Source organism: Lathyrus oleraceus, chromosome 3, assembly GCF_024323335.1.
Source record: "Lathyrus oleraceus cultivar Zhongwan6 chromosome 3, CAAS_Psat_ZW6_1.0, whole genome shotgun sequence".
NCBI lineage: Eukaryota > Viridiplantae > Streptophyta > Magnoliopsida > Fabales > Fabaceae > Lathyrus > Lathyrus oleraceus.
In genome coordinates this window covers 102,796,312-102,811,900 of record NC_066581.1, presented here as the reverse complement: position 1 = coordinate 102,811,900, position 15,589 = coordinate 102,796,312, and positions in this window count along the sequence as shown.

Below are 15,589 nucleotides of genomic sequence, written 5' to 3'. Positions count from 1 at the left end.
TTTTGGAATGAAGGAGAAAAATAAAAAATATGTGGAATCAAGCATGAACATGTGAAGTATAATGATGAAAAAATGCTAAAACCAAAAATGTGAAACGCTGGAGCCAGGAATCGATCCACTGGCGAATTCAAATATGGTGCGCTACAGTGAAGCGCAGCGTTTCACTAATACAAGTGGCGCGCAGCAATTGGTTGTCTGGGAGACAAACACAAAAACCATGCAGAAACAGGCCAGGGACGGATCAAAGCAAATCTGGAAACGATTTTTCACATGTTCTTCGCGTGTTCATCCTAAACCCTAGCTCAAGAACACTTTGTCACCAAAATCCACAAACCATACACCATTGGAAAGATCTTCTAATGTACATCAACAATATCAAATCAATTTGGCTTAATTCTTCCTAAATCAAGAGATTCGATGAAAAACATTTTCACACATGCAACTTCCAATCCACATAACTCAACCAATTCTTGATGAAAATCAATGAAACAAATTGCAGTGTGACCTACATTCCAAGATTTATCTAAAGCATGCATCAATTTCAAGAATTAGGCAAGTCGAAATCTCACCTTGTTGGAAGTGCAGAAATGAATTAGGTTGTTTCAAGGCCTGGCAATGCAAAACAGAAGTTCTTCAGAGCTTGTATGAGTGAATGAAGCAAGGTTTTGATGTTGATTGTGCACGATCTTGTTGAAAACTCAAATTGCCATTGTTGAACACCTTTGCAACAGTCCTTGAATTGGCACGAAAATGATGAGATCTTGCTTCAATTAGCTTCCATTATGCTCATGGATGAAGGATTGATGAAGATCTTGGCAAGGTTTGTGAAGAAAATTGCAGAAAAAGTGAGAGAGAAAAAATGCAAAGTTTTGGATCTAGATCTCAATTTCCAAATTCTGTTATGATTAGCAATGAAACAGTTATGATTTAGCTTTTATATGTGATGTTAAGCATGTTGCTAATCATGTTTAGTGTTAATGCAATGGATTAATGGAAATCAAGTTTTATGCTAAATTGCAAAATTGGCCAATTCACCCTTACATGTGAAAACCAATGTAACAGTACCATTTTCTGGTTTGGATCAATTGGAAATGATGTTTAGAGGCCAAGGCAAGTGGAATTAAGTGTATACCATGCTTATTTTGCAAAATGACTTTTCCCTCCAATTTTCAAAATAAGTTCAAGTGAAAAATGCACTTTTTGTGTGATGAGTTTTAATGAAATGTGATGCATGAATTGAATAGAGGAGATCAAAAGAAATTTGCTCCAAAAAGTCTCACTCCATTTGGCCTTGTGGATTAAAAGTTATGCACTTTTGAAATTCAACTTTTCTTGACAATGATTTGATCATAACTTGCCAACCACAAATTAGAAATTCATGTTCTTGGACTTTTTGGAAAGGTGAGAGCAAGATCTACAACTTTCATGTTGGACAAAATTTCATTTGAAGCATTTTTGGACATGTAATCTTAAGGAGAAAACCTTTCCATTTTTGGCAATTTTGAATTACAACTCACTTTCTATTTTTGGAAAGTTTTCATCTGACTTTATTTTCTTCATTCTTGATGTTTGAAATGTCAAATGAAACTTGTTTGGACATGAATGAAGTGTCTCTAACCCTCTCCCACCTCCAAATCCATCATTTGACTTGTGGTTGACTTTTGTTGACTGATAAATGAATTGGCTATGCATAGATGAATTTGAGCCTCAATCTCCTGATGAAATGGCTCAAACATGAAACCCTAGCTTCCATAAGCTCAATGAAACCATAGAATGATCTCTCATCTCAATGAAGACCTCATCTCCTTGACAAGCCCTGATTGGCACGATGCAGATGATTAGGGTTGACCAGTGGTCAAAACCCTAATCTCAAGGTATCTGATCAAGCATAATGAACCTCTTGGTGATGACAAGACCATGATGATGATGATGTACCATTTCAACCAAGATAATGATCCACCTCCTTGAGGAACCAAGAAACCCTAATTTGAAACACAAACCCTCAGATGGTTAGTGATCCATTCATAAAACCCTCAGCTTGAATATCTTAACCTCTTTATCTTCTGATCAAGACCTAGGAGGATGACTTTCTCAATGTAGCCATATGATATGCAATATGCAATGACTAATGACCTAAAAAATGCAATGCAATATGCTAAGCTAGTCCCAAGAGAAGAGGGCAAATTTTGAGATGTTACACAATCTAATCACAAATTCTTTTCATAAACCCTTTTCTCAAAGGTAAAATTGACACAACCCATCAAACCTATTTTTTGTGCCTTACGGCACCACCACGAAAACCCTTTTTTAAAGGTAAAACCAACCAAACACATAAACATTTTCTACTCAGAACTACAGAGCTCTGATTCCTCATCCTGGATGAGTGATACGTAGGCACAAGGGCCACAATCCTTGGCAAGTACAATAATAAAAAGCCCAGAGTCCCATCACTATTTTTACACACTTTTGAAAATAAAAACAATAAACGTGATAAATACCCACATACGTAAACAACCTAAATGGTTCCTATGGAGTACCGTGGACGTGAGGGTTGCTAATACATTCCCCTTGCATAACTGGCTTCCGAACCCAAGTCTCGATTGCGAGACTGATTCTTTATCCATTTTACACTTCATGTGTGCATTATTTTCTTCGAGGGTTTTATCGAGTATTTCCCCTCTCCTCTCCGATAGAGGTAAACCAAATAAAATTCGATGGCGACTCTTCTGATTTTGCCTTTCTTTGGCATTTCTCTAGTCCCAGCTTCCTTGCTCCATCTTTCCGGTAGCGAAACTTCTTGCCCAACTTCTTGAAAAAAACAAGGATCTTATTCATAAATTGCTTGCTCGAGATGTGTTTCAAAAGTTGAATTAGGTTCTGCATCACCAGCTTCTGAACAACTAGCATTTGAAGATTTTTCTGTCCTGAGAATTACCACTTTGTGTAGCTTCTGATCTACATATAAGATTGTTCTTTGAGGAACAATATTGTTCCAACAATGTTCTTATGAAAACCAGTATGATCATATTCAGAGGCCATATCAACTGGATGAACTTCAGAGGATGGTTAAGCATCTGAAGCACTAACTTCTGATAATTCAGCTTTAGTCTTCCCAACTCCAGTAATCTTGCCTTACTGATTTCTTCCAAATTCCACATCTTCCTCCTCCTTCTAAGTTAGGGTTTAGAACATAGGCTTCTATTTTGTTGTATGTTGTAGTTAGCCACTATCTTGGAACTAATATTTTTTCTTTGTCATTTCCTTTCAGCATATCTGCAGCAAAAACAATTTCACCCTTTGGTACCCATACTTTATGTCTCCTTTAGTGTTAGTTCTGATAGGCCTCATATTATTTTGAGCCTTATATTTGTAATAAGGACTTGGATCATTCAAGACTTTGGATTTAAACTTCTGATGTCTTGAATGACTCATAGTCTTAGGTTCTGGAACTTTCAGAACCTTGTAACTTGATGTCTTAGGTTTAACTTCTTTAGAACCTTTGACTTTATGGTTTAAGGTTCTGAATCTTTTAGAATCTTTGACTTAATACTCATTGGTTCTGATTTCTTTAAGACCTTTGATCTTGAGATCTCAGGTTTTGATTTCTTTAGAACCTCAGTTTGAACTTTTTGCTTTACTAGCAGGCTCAAAATAAGAGTATAACCCTTTTTGAGCAGAGCTTGAAGAAGAAGGATCTGATGGTTTCATCAAGGTTTCAGTCCTTGGATTACAAGGTTTTAGATAATAACCGAGACCTTCTGTTTTACTTCTACTTACACCATAGATCATGGATGCAAGTTTAGTTATGTTAAATCCAAATATGATAAACTCTTGAAGAGTCAAATCATACTCATTAAGAGGTTTGTCATACATATCTTTTATTAAAGCAATTTGATCTCTTTCAAGTTTTCCAATCTTGTTTTTAGGGAAATTTAATTCATCTCTTATGAGATCATATTGATTCATTATAATTTTCATATGTTTGGCTTTCTGCTGACATTTATCCATAAGATCTTAACATAAAGTAATTAAATCAGATCTATACAATTTAGAGAATACCTCTTTTGCATCTTCTGAATATGAGTCAGAACCAGCTTCTGATTCTAAGTTTGAGAAGGTTAAATCCACCAAAGCTATATTGGATTCTTCTTTACTCTTGTCAACTTCTTCGTCTTCATCCAATTCATCCCATGTTGCCATGAAACTTTTCTTGAACTTACTTCTGAATTTTTCTTTTGGAAGTTTTCCTTTTTGGCTTTATCCTTCTGAAGATCAGGATAGTCAGCTATGAAGTGATCAAGCTTCTGATAGTTGAAGCAACCTTTCTGATCATCCTTTTTATTTTTGGAGCTTGCTCTTCTGAAACTAGATCTTTTACCACAATACTTCTTGTTCTTGTTAGCAAGATACTGAAATCTTTTTATGATGAAATCCATTTCATCATTATCAGAATCTTCATCAGAAGCATCTTCATGAGTGGCTTCTTTGTGCTCTCAGCTCTGAGAAGATTTCTCAGACTTCCCTACAGATTTCAAAGCTAGAGACTTTGATTTTTTGATTGGTTCTTCATATCCATTGAGTTCTAACACGAGGATTTTGAGATTACTTATCAAACTTTCAAGACTGATAATGTTCAGGTGTTTAGCTTCCTGAATAGTTGTCACCTTATGTCCGTATCTGACATTAAGACTCCTAAGAATCTTCTTAACATGATAAGAGGTGGTGTAACTTTTATTCAAAATTTGAAGCTCGGATACAAGACATTAAAACCTTGAAAATATGGTTGCAATGTTCTCATCCTCTTTCATTTTGAACAACTCATATTGTTGAACCAGGAGATTTGCTTTAGCTTCTTGAACTTATTGATTGCCTTCATAGGTAGCAGCACATAAAGATTTAAAAATGGTTTTGGCAATCGGTTTATCAATGATATTTATGTACTAAGAATGAGGCAAAACATCAACAAGAATTCCTCTCATCCTGTGATGTTTTCTGTAGATCTTTTTCTGATCAAGTGTGAGATGTTTCCTATCAGATACCATTCCAACACTATTAACTTGAATGTTAATACAGTCTTCCAAGATGTCCCACAACTCATCATTAAGACCTATGTTGTGAATGCACATCTTCCTTTTCCACCATTCAATTTCAGTGGAGTCTCCACTGAATGTTGGAGGTCTAACAACATAGTTATTCCTCTCAGATGTACTTTGATTATTATTATTATTATTATTATTATTATTATTATTATTATTATTATTATTATTATTATTATTATTATTACCACGAGGAGGAGAACCCCCAGTAAATCCAGATTCACCTAACATGAAAGATCTTTTATACACCATTGTTAAGTGTTTAGCACATACATTTATCTGATGCCAACTGAAGGTGTGAAAAACACATGAAGAGGGGTTTGAATTGTGTTGACTTTTTTTCTTTTAAGCCTTGGGAGTTTCTACTTTTGATGACTTTCAAACAGATTTTGAACACTTAGTTCAGGCTCTGACTTAGAAAAACTTGGCTAACTTTTGATTAAACTTAATCAGAGTGTGAAACTTCAGTTTAGAGTCTGAATCGGAATAACTCAGAGTTTGAACTCTTGTATATCTTTATCAGATTCTGAACCAGAATCTAACTTAGATGTAAACAAATGATATAAACATAATAGTTTAGAAGCAAGTAAAGTAAAAGCACAAAACACAGGCAATTTATCATGGTTCCTCTCACAACTTTGAGAGTAGTCCAATCCCTTTGTACTTACAAGGGATTTTCACTATAACCAACTCTAATTACAACTGCGCAATCACTCAAGCAAGAGACTTCTTTTCCTACACACACAAGTATAAAACTTCATTACTCAAACACACAAGTTTGAGACTTCCTTGGTCAAGCCCTCAAGCTCAAAACTTCCTTGCTCAAACACATAGGTATGAGACTTCCTCGCTCTAGCCCATAAGATAAAGACTTCAAATGCTTAAGCACACAAGCAAAATACTTTTGACTCTATAACAAATTGTTAACATATTTGGCTAACAACTATACTTGATATACAATCAGAGGTGTAGACATAATATAACTTAGAAATACTCTAAGACTTAAGAACTTCTAAAATATACAAGTGTTTAAGATGTTATAAGTCTAACAATATTGACATAGTAGCTTATCTTTGAATGTCAAGTTTCAGATGGTTAGTTTTCTTCTTCAACCCTTCTGCTTCTTAAATGAGGAATAGAGAAAAGAGGCGCTGGAAACTTTCACCAAAAGGCTGGGATAACTTTGTACTCGATTAAATACATCAAAAAAGAATATTTCTGGAAGTGGAATGATCTGTTGACGCTTAGGCATCAAGGAAAATATTTTTCCTTAAGTCTTCACATGATCAATTTTTTTTAGTCTATCAGAGTTGCCTTTGTAGAAGAGCTTATTCTTCAAAGGCTAACCTTACTTCAGACTTCACTCTTCAGAGGCTGATCACATTAGAGTCCTTTTATTTGGCTTATGAAGCTTCAGAGTCTGGGTCACTAGAGGCTGACTTTCTTCATAGTTGACTTCTTTAGAGTCTAGATCTCCATCAGAGGTAGAGTCTTCAAAAGTGATCTTCATAGCCAAATTCTGATCTTCATATTCAGATTCCCCAAGGGTTACTCCATTTGTTCTTAATGATATAATCCTACACACTTGAACAAATGTTAAAACACCCAATTGTTATTTAAATAATTTATTATAATCAAAAACCAAGGGATATGGTATTAACTAATTTTGTTCCAACAATGCATTCAAGTTCTGAGAGAATTTTGAAATTGAAAAGATGAAGATGTGACGGTTCAAGAACCAATGAGTGTTTTTGAGATGGAAGTCACCTATATTTTTCTCTCTCTTGATATGATGGTCACCTAATCTTTTTTTTGTTAAAGATTTTGATGACCTCTCCTTTTGCTTTTTATCCCAACGGGATGCCCTAATTTTTTTTCTAAGTCTCCTTTTATGGTGTTTAGCTTAGTGAACTTGTATACTTTCTTTTCTCCCTTTTTTATTTTATTGAAAGATTATGATTGCCTTGTTAATGATTGATGAGGAACAACCATTTTTTAATTTTTCACGATCTCCTCAACACTTCATAGTGTATGAGAGGAAGAAAGTCTGGTTAATCCTCATATGGGATGGTCTCTCTTGAAATTCGAATGCACATCCAAATTACCACACCCTTGGTTAATATTAAATGGTTTTTGGTTATGAAAGAAACACCAACTTCTAGGGTAAAAGTGGTGGACTAGGGATTAACTCCTTAACTTCTTGGTGTTTGGGGATTGAAACAATGCCTTACATCATTAGCAAAGTTTTATTCGAAAGCATACTGTAGTAACTTTTGGTATTTTATTTTCATCATCCTCCTTCTAATCTTTGCTTAAACAAACATTTAATAAAGAAAAGTGATACGAAGAAAACCTTTTTTTTCTTCGTTTGGTTAAAAAATTTGGAAAGAAGTATAGAAAGAGTGAACATAGATGGATTGGTTCAAAAGATACATGGTAATTTCATTAATTTTTTCATCTATAAGAAAAACAAATTTTAAAAGAAAATGCACAATCCACAAGCAAGGAAATTACAAATGCAAAATGCTAAATGACCAGCAGTATCGAGGATAAACTCTCATGATTGATTCATTGTTTAGTCGACCTTGCATATACTCAAAAGATCGTGGTATATAGGTTTGCCAAAGCTGAGACAACGCTTCAGGTTTCATTGATATCTCCTAAATCTTCTTCCTCGGGCTCCTCTAACATTCAGTTCTCGACTTCTACCACATTGAAAAGACTGTCGTTGATTCTTTCTGTCTTTAGTTTTGGAGTTGGCTCGGGTGCTACGGTTTTTTCCCTTCTTTTGAAAACCCTTAACTTTTTATGGACCACTCTTTTGAGTTTTCAGGTCAACGAGATGCTCATTTTCGCCTAAGCCGTCCTTTCGGGTTTTTGACTTAGCAGGTTTTAACCTTTCTTAGGCATAATACTTTTTTTTACTGCATTAGAGCTCATGAGGAGTGTAAACTTCTCTCCATCCATCGTTGTAAGAATCAAAGCTCCGCCATATTTTCTATAAGGTTCAGTTGGTCAAACCTCACTCAGACCCATTGCCTCTTGACGACAATGAAATGAGGGGTGCTTAAGATTTTGTGGTTTAGGAATGACATTATGATGCCCCACACTTGCGGCCGCATGTTCTTGATTTTCTCTTTTTCACCAGAGATTTCAACGCTATCAAAACCCCACCCACTTTATCTTTCAATTGATAAACGTCTCTTCTTTGTTTTGACTTGTCGATAATTTTCCAAGGACTATTTTAAGTTTGGCTTGAGTGTCGGGAATTCAGCTTTCGATTATGGATAAAAGGTGAGTTTTCTTTTGTTTTTGAGGAGAAAGAAAGGAATAAGTTTCTTTATTTGGAAAATGGTCATGCATGTTGATAAATGCAGATGCATGAAATTTTTGTTTTTTTATATGCAAAAAAGATTTTTATGAAATGCAATGTCATGCTATGTGTGAACGCAGAAAGGTATGATGTGATTTCAAACAGTCCGCGTAGGGTTCTGATGACGAAAAGGTTCTGATTGATTTTCACATAAGGATCTCAGTAGGACAAATCTAGGGTTATGATAAAGGTTCATAGAGTCATGGATCCAACATGAAAATATTGCCGCCTACAACAAATTACTTGCTGGACAACAATACCCTCAAAAGGATTTCTTCTAGGGAAGGCCTTTAAGCCAACCACACTAGCTATACATCTCGCAGCCAACACTATGCAACCATTGACTCCAAATTTCTAGACACGATCCTAGAGTCATGGATTCTTCTTGAACATATTACCATTAATAACAAATTACTTGTCACACAATAATACCCTAAAGGGAATCTATTATGAGTGGGGTTTTTGTGCCAACCTAACAAGGTATACATATCGGGGCCAAGATTATGTAACCATAGACTCCTGATAGGACACAAGTTTAATGCTCTAAATGGCTCTTAGAGTCCCAGATCCAACATGGAAATATTGCCACCTATATTAAATTACTTACTGGACAACGATACCCTCAAGACGATCTACTCTAATTGATTTTTTCATGCTAACCCCACGAGACACTATGAAACCATCATCTTATCTTATTTTTTTCTCAAGACTCGGGTGTAGATCATTTCTCACAATGTGTTCAAGCAACCAAAATATCCACCACATCACTTGAGAAACCATACGGCAAATGAATAAATAGTAACAATGATACATATGAGATAAAAATGAAAGAAGGTAGAAGAAAACAAATAAACAATGCTAACATTCATCACAAAGTTAACTAAACTAGATTTTACTCTCTTTAGAGTTAGTCCCAAGTAGAGTCGCCATTTTTCGCGGTGCAAAAAAATAACCGAGCGTAACAAACACTCAAAAGTCAACAGAGTCTCCATCGAAGTTTATTTATTCCAATAGAAAAGGGAAAATATCGATAAAACCCTAAAAGAAAAAGAAAATGGTCGTCGCAACCAAATTTGTGTTCAAGAGTATGTTATGTGAGGGGAATATATTATCACCCCTCACATCCATTGTACTCGACGAGAACTGTTTAGTTAGTTTTACGAAAGAGTGTTAGCATAATTTTATTTGTTTTATTCTAATTAAAGTTTTGAAAGGAAAAAGAAAATGACTAAAAATAAGTTTTTTATTAGGATGCTTGACAAGATTACGCGTCTTGCTGCTACGTATCCTCAGGTGCGATGAGGAATTCAAAGCTACATAGTTCTTAGTAGAGAATGTTTGTGTGTTGATTAATTTTAGTGAACAATGTTTAGGAAGCATTCGAGCGATTAAACATTTCTTGTTGCTCGTGCATGAGAGTCTGGATTGTTTGTATGTCGCGTTGGAATGGATCCTGTTTGATTACATTCAAGCAGTTACAGATTTCATGTTGCTCGCGCATGAGAGGCTGAAGCATTGTTTGTATATCATGTTGGTATGGATGAAACATCATTCATTTACGAAAATGTTTTAAGTCGCACTGAGGAGGAAAAAGAGGTTTGATTGGTTGGATTGTTTTTAGGTGGAAGACGAGTATTCAAAAGGGAAATATATTATGAATTCTATATAAATATTTGAGACTAGGATTGGATATTACGTCCAACTAATCCTTTTTAATCTATTTGATTGCAAAAGGTTTGAAACACGTTCGATGGATTTTAAGTGGAAGACAAATACTCGAGCGAGAAAGCTATTACAACTTGTGCCCAAGTATTCGAGCCTAGGATTGGATATTACGTCCAACTAATCCTTTTTAATCTATTATATTATGAACAAGATTTGAAGCATTTTTTATTAAGTTTAAGCGGAAGACAAATACTTGAGTGGGTGAGCTATTACGACTTGTACCCAAATATTTGAGACTAGGATTGGATATTACGTCAAACTAGTCCTTTTTAATACATTTTATAATGAAAAATGTTTGAAGTTAATTACGTTTGAAAATGACTTGATGTTGATCAAGTGTTTGATTCGTATTTGCTTTTGAAATCGATTTGAAAAGGTTTCTATTTGATGGTGAATTGATGAAATATTTTTGAAAATGACTTGATGTTGATCAAGTGTTTGATTTTAATTTTTTCGAAGAGATTGTTTTTAATGTTGATTTATTTAATTAGTTAACTAAATTAATTAAGTTTAATTAACTAACTCAAATAAAAATAAACAAAAAATAAAAGAAATGAAATAAAGAACAAAAATCAAGGGATGATGGTACATATAAGAGATATGGGGGTATGAAAAGTGAAGAACAAATCACAAATACATGGGCTTGAGGCCCAAGAAAAAAGAGTAAAAAAAAACAGAGAGGTGCATATTGGAAAGAGGCGATAGAAAAGAGAAAGCCCCAGGTCAGTGAGGCCCAATAATTTAAAAAAGAAGGAAAAAGAACAAGTTCATATATGGTCATCTTATTAAGATCAGATGGCCAGGATCTGATCAAGGTGTGCAAATAGATCCAAGCCTCTAAGCCACTTGATTGTGATCAACTAGTCAAGATTTAAGTGTTACCATGATGACTCACACATATGATCCCACTTTAATTTGAATTTGTAATCCAATAGTGAGGTGACACATGGTTACTTATTAAAAATTAAAATAATAATAATAATAATTGAAAGAGAAAAGGGAATAAAAAAATACATATCTATAGTATTTCTCTCTCATTACACTAATCATCTTCATGGACCTCTCACCATCACCATTTTCAAATTTCTTCAAACTCGAACATATGAAAAAAAAAGATCCATAACAACAACTCAAATTCGAAAATGAAAATAAACCTTACAAACCAAATCATAAACAGAGAGAGAGGACGGTGGTCCGTTTCGTCTCAGATGGTGGTGCGTACGACGACATGGTAGATGTGCGATACGTGGAGGAGTTGGTTATGATTTAGTGCAACGAGGGAGACGGTGTTGTGGGTCTCCGAAGAAGAGAGGTTTCAAGCGGGAAGCAACTGTTCATGTGGTTGTTTCATGTTCTGTTTCCTTTTTGTTCTATTTTTTATTTTTATTTTCCACTGTTGATTTTCTGTTGAGAATTAATTTAAGAAAGGTTGACGTATTGTTGTTGTTGATGTTGGATAATGATATTTTTTTGGAGGAAGGTTGAAGTTATGTGATTATTGATGTAGGAAGAATAAGAAGTGTAATATGGTTGCTAATAAAAAGTATGTTATGGAGGAGGTTGAAGTTATGGTATGGTGAGAGTTGGTATGTTGAATGAAGATGATGAAGGTGGTTTGAGAGAGTATATCTACATGTGAACCTTTTTCATTCCTATGTTGATTTCCTCCTCCCTTCTCCGAATAATTATGGTTGTATTTATAGATTATAATGAGCAAAATAATTGTGAAGTGTGTGAGGTGAGTATGTGAGAGCTTTAGATAAAAACATGAGTTGTAAAATGAGAATTGTGAGGATTTTGTGGGATTATAGTGAGGTAGTAGAGTGAGTAGAAAATAAATGGAGGTTTGAAAACTTGTTTCCAAAGTTTGTTCATACATGAGAGAGAAAGAGAATGAGAGGAATGAATGAGATATTTTCAAAACTTTTTCATCTAGTGCCAAATAAATCAATTTATCATTTAAAAGATTTTTTTTAATTAATTAGACAAAATGAAACAAGTAAATTTTAACATGATAATTTTTGTTTTGATTATTTGGATTAAAAAAATTGAATAAAAAGGAATAGAATTGAATAAAATATGAATGCGCGACATCAAATAACAAGAGTCGCCACCGCGCTTTTATAGGTATGAGGCTGACTCAAATAGATAAGCAAGACATCAAATAACAAGAGTCGCCATCGCGCTTTTATTGTTTCCAAGGGAAAAGAGAAAAGTACGAACAAAACCCAAAAAGTAAGAAGTTTTCAAATCAAAACTAATAAAATACCAGAGATTACAGGTAAGGGGGTTGGTTACACAGAAGGAAGGTGTTAGCATCCAAAGTATCCTAGGTACTCCTAGGAAGCCCTTTCTTGTGTGCATATGTGTTTGAGAAGACCTTCGGACTTGTGCCTAAGTACCAACATAAAAATGAGGGATCAAAACCTCGTAGTTTGTGATACAAATTTCAAAGTGGGTGCATTGCTTTTAATCAAAAATTAAGTTTGAAAGGCACAAAGACCTAAAAATGCTTTGAATGAGTTAGTTCTTTTTTGGCTTTTTATGAAAGTTTAGGTCAATTATAATTAAGTCTATTTACAAGTTTGATTAAGAAAAGGAGTTTGAAAATGCAATGGCATAGGGCCAACGTTTCTAGTTTGCAAAGTGGTCAAAATTTAGAACAAGACTAGTTCAAGCAAAGAAGAATTTTTAAAAGGAGGGAGATATTTTTAAATTAAAGAGATGGAGAGGAGACGAAGGGACTAATCCTAAGCACAAATTTAAAAGTTAAGAGTTGAAAAGATCTGACCGATGGGTAGCAATCCAATAGGCAAGAATGCCATATAGAAACCCCAAATTCCCTTGGATATTAGAACAAGTAACAAACAATGCATACAATATTATCTTGAAGAGCAAGGTATCAAATAAAGATAGCCCCATCCAAGATTTATCCACTCCATAATCTTCTTCAAATTTCCCATGTAACAGATGAATTCCATAAGTCACGGGTTCAAAATAACAACTACACAATGATCATGTTGCAGATGAATTCAGATGGATCTTCCATGATGTATCAGATGAAGTTTCAAATTGCAAGTACATGGTTATATGATAATTGGCATTGGCCAAGTCCTTTTTGCATAGGGATGTTTCCTAGATTTTAAGTCCAATTTTCCAAGATCAAGCCAACAGTCCATGCAATAGTTTTTTAGGGTTTTTGTTTCTTATTATGTACATTGATGGTCAAAGACCACACAAACAAACAAAATATACACAAACAAGATATATCACACAATATGGTCCAAGTGGACAAAGTGAAAAGGCATTAATATAAACAATTATAATGATATGAATAACGATAAATGAATAGAGCTTAAAAATTAAAGTGCATTAAAATAAAAGACTTGAAATTAAATGTTAGTTGTTAATGAGTTAGAAGTTAGTATTGTTCTTGCTTTTGCTTTTTTAAAGTCATTCTTTGGAGAACACTCAACCCACTTATCACAAGCATGGATCCTTGAACCAAGACATCTTTCAAAGGAAGGAAAAAATGCCAAGTTTCCACACAATACCATGAAAGAGAGGAGACTTACAATCTCACTAACTAGAATGCTATGCCTTTTGTGTCAAAAATTTAGCGCTATGTTAAGCAATCATAATTGAACTTATATAGAAGTCACAACTATTTGAGGTCGGGAAATAGAATTTTGGTGTTAATGCATGTTAGAGACATAGTATAATGGACTATGCTCATGAAACATACCACACACAAAAATAATATGCAAAATAGGTGGTCTAATCTCATCCATACTTATGTTGATTTTGCAATCAACTAGCCTTAGGATTTAGAGACATCATAGGTCAAATGAAATGGATGCATAAATAAGGGGAATTAGATGAAGAGGGAGGGGAATGGATCAAAACTAAAATTGGTCAAAGGAGGACTTTTACCAAGTTAATATCATTCATTCATTTTGGGAGATGGAATGTACATTCCATCAATCCCCTAAATCCAGTGATATTAACCTAGCAAAGTCAAACCAATCTTGACCAAGGCCCAACAACATAATTCAAACTTACACAAACCAACACAAGAGGTCAACACAATTATTTGGCATTTATTCAAATTAAAAATACTAAAATAATGCATTTAAATTAAATATGGTTTGTCAAATTCCTAAAACCTCATCAAAACACCAAAGAAATGAAAGAATGTGTTGCACTGGTATCAATAATGGCAGTCAAAGGTGTACCATTAATAAAGCACGTACCTTGGATTAGCCTATCATCGGTAGTGGCCTCCGCACCAGACAATGCAAACACCTTTCCCTTCACTTGCTCCTTCTTCGGCTTATCACATTGGGTACTAATGTGACCTTTCTCACCACAATTGTAACAAGTCACACTCGAACCAACTCCGCACTGGTTTGCTCTGTGACCACTCTTGCCACACTTGGAACACGTCACCGGATCCTTACTACAATCACCAGCGCGATGACCTCCAACGCCACATTTGAAACACTTAAGTGGAGTAGAAGATCCTCCCCCACTTGGCTTCTTGCCAAAACCAGATTGTTTCCTCTTGTCATCATACGGTTTCCCATGATCCGGGTTTTTCCCCTTCAAACTCTTGTAGAAAGAAGCACTTTCCCTACTATCCTCATCATATATCCGACTCTTGTTAACCAATTCTGCAAAACGAGTAATTTGTTGGTAACCAATGGCCTTCTTGATATCATGTCTCAAGCCATTCACGAACTTCAAGCATTTAGATCTCTCAGCATTAGCAGTATTGTAATGAGGACAATACTTGATAATCTCCTGAAATCTAGCAGCATATTTCACAACCGTACCATTTCCTTGCTTCAATTCAAGGAACTCCGCCTCTTTCTTTCCATGACAATCTTCTAGAAAATAGTTCTCCAAGAAGACATCACGGAAAAGAGCCCAAGTAACCTCAATGCTGTCTTCTTCAAACCTCTGAAGAGTGTTATTCCACCAATCTTCAGCTTTCTTCTCAAGCATATGAGTACCAAACTGCACTTTCTGAGCATCAGTACAGTTGATGACTCTGAAGATCTTCTCAATTACCTTCAGCCAAGCTTGAGCTTTATCAGGTTCATGCTCACCCTCAAAGACAAGAGGATTGTTCCGCTGGAATCTCCCCAAAGCACGGAACTCATCATCATCTCCATTTCGGTTACCAGCATTCGCTTGAGGGATCTGACCAATGAATTCAGCCAACATCCTCAGCGCCTCAGCAATGGCATCATCATTCCTACCTGCAACCATCGTCCTGAACAGTCCAAACAATCAGACAAACAGTATCGATCGTGTCAGATACACAAATCAAATACAACGGGATGGAAAACCCTAACGACTATTGACCAACTGGTCGACCATGCTCTGATAC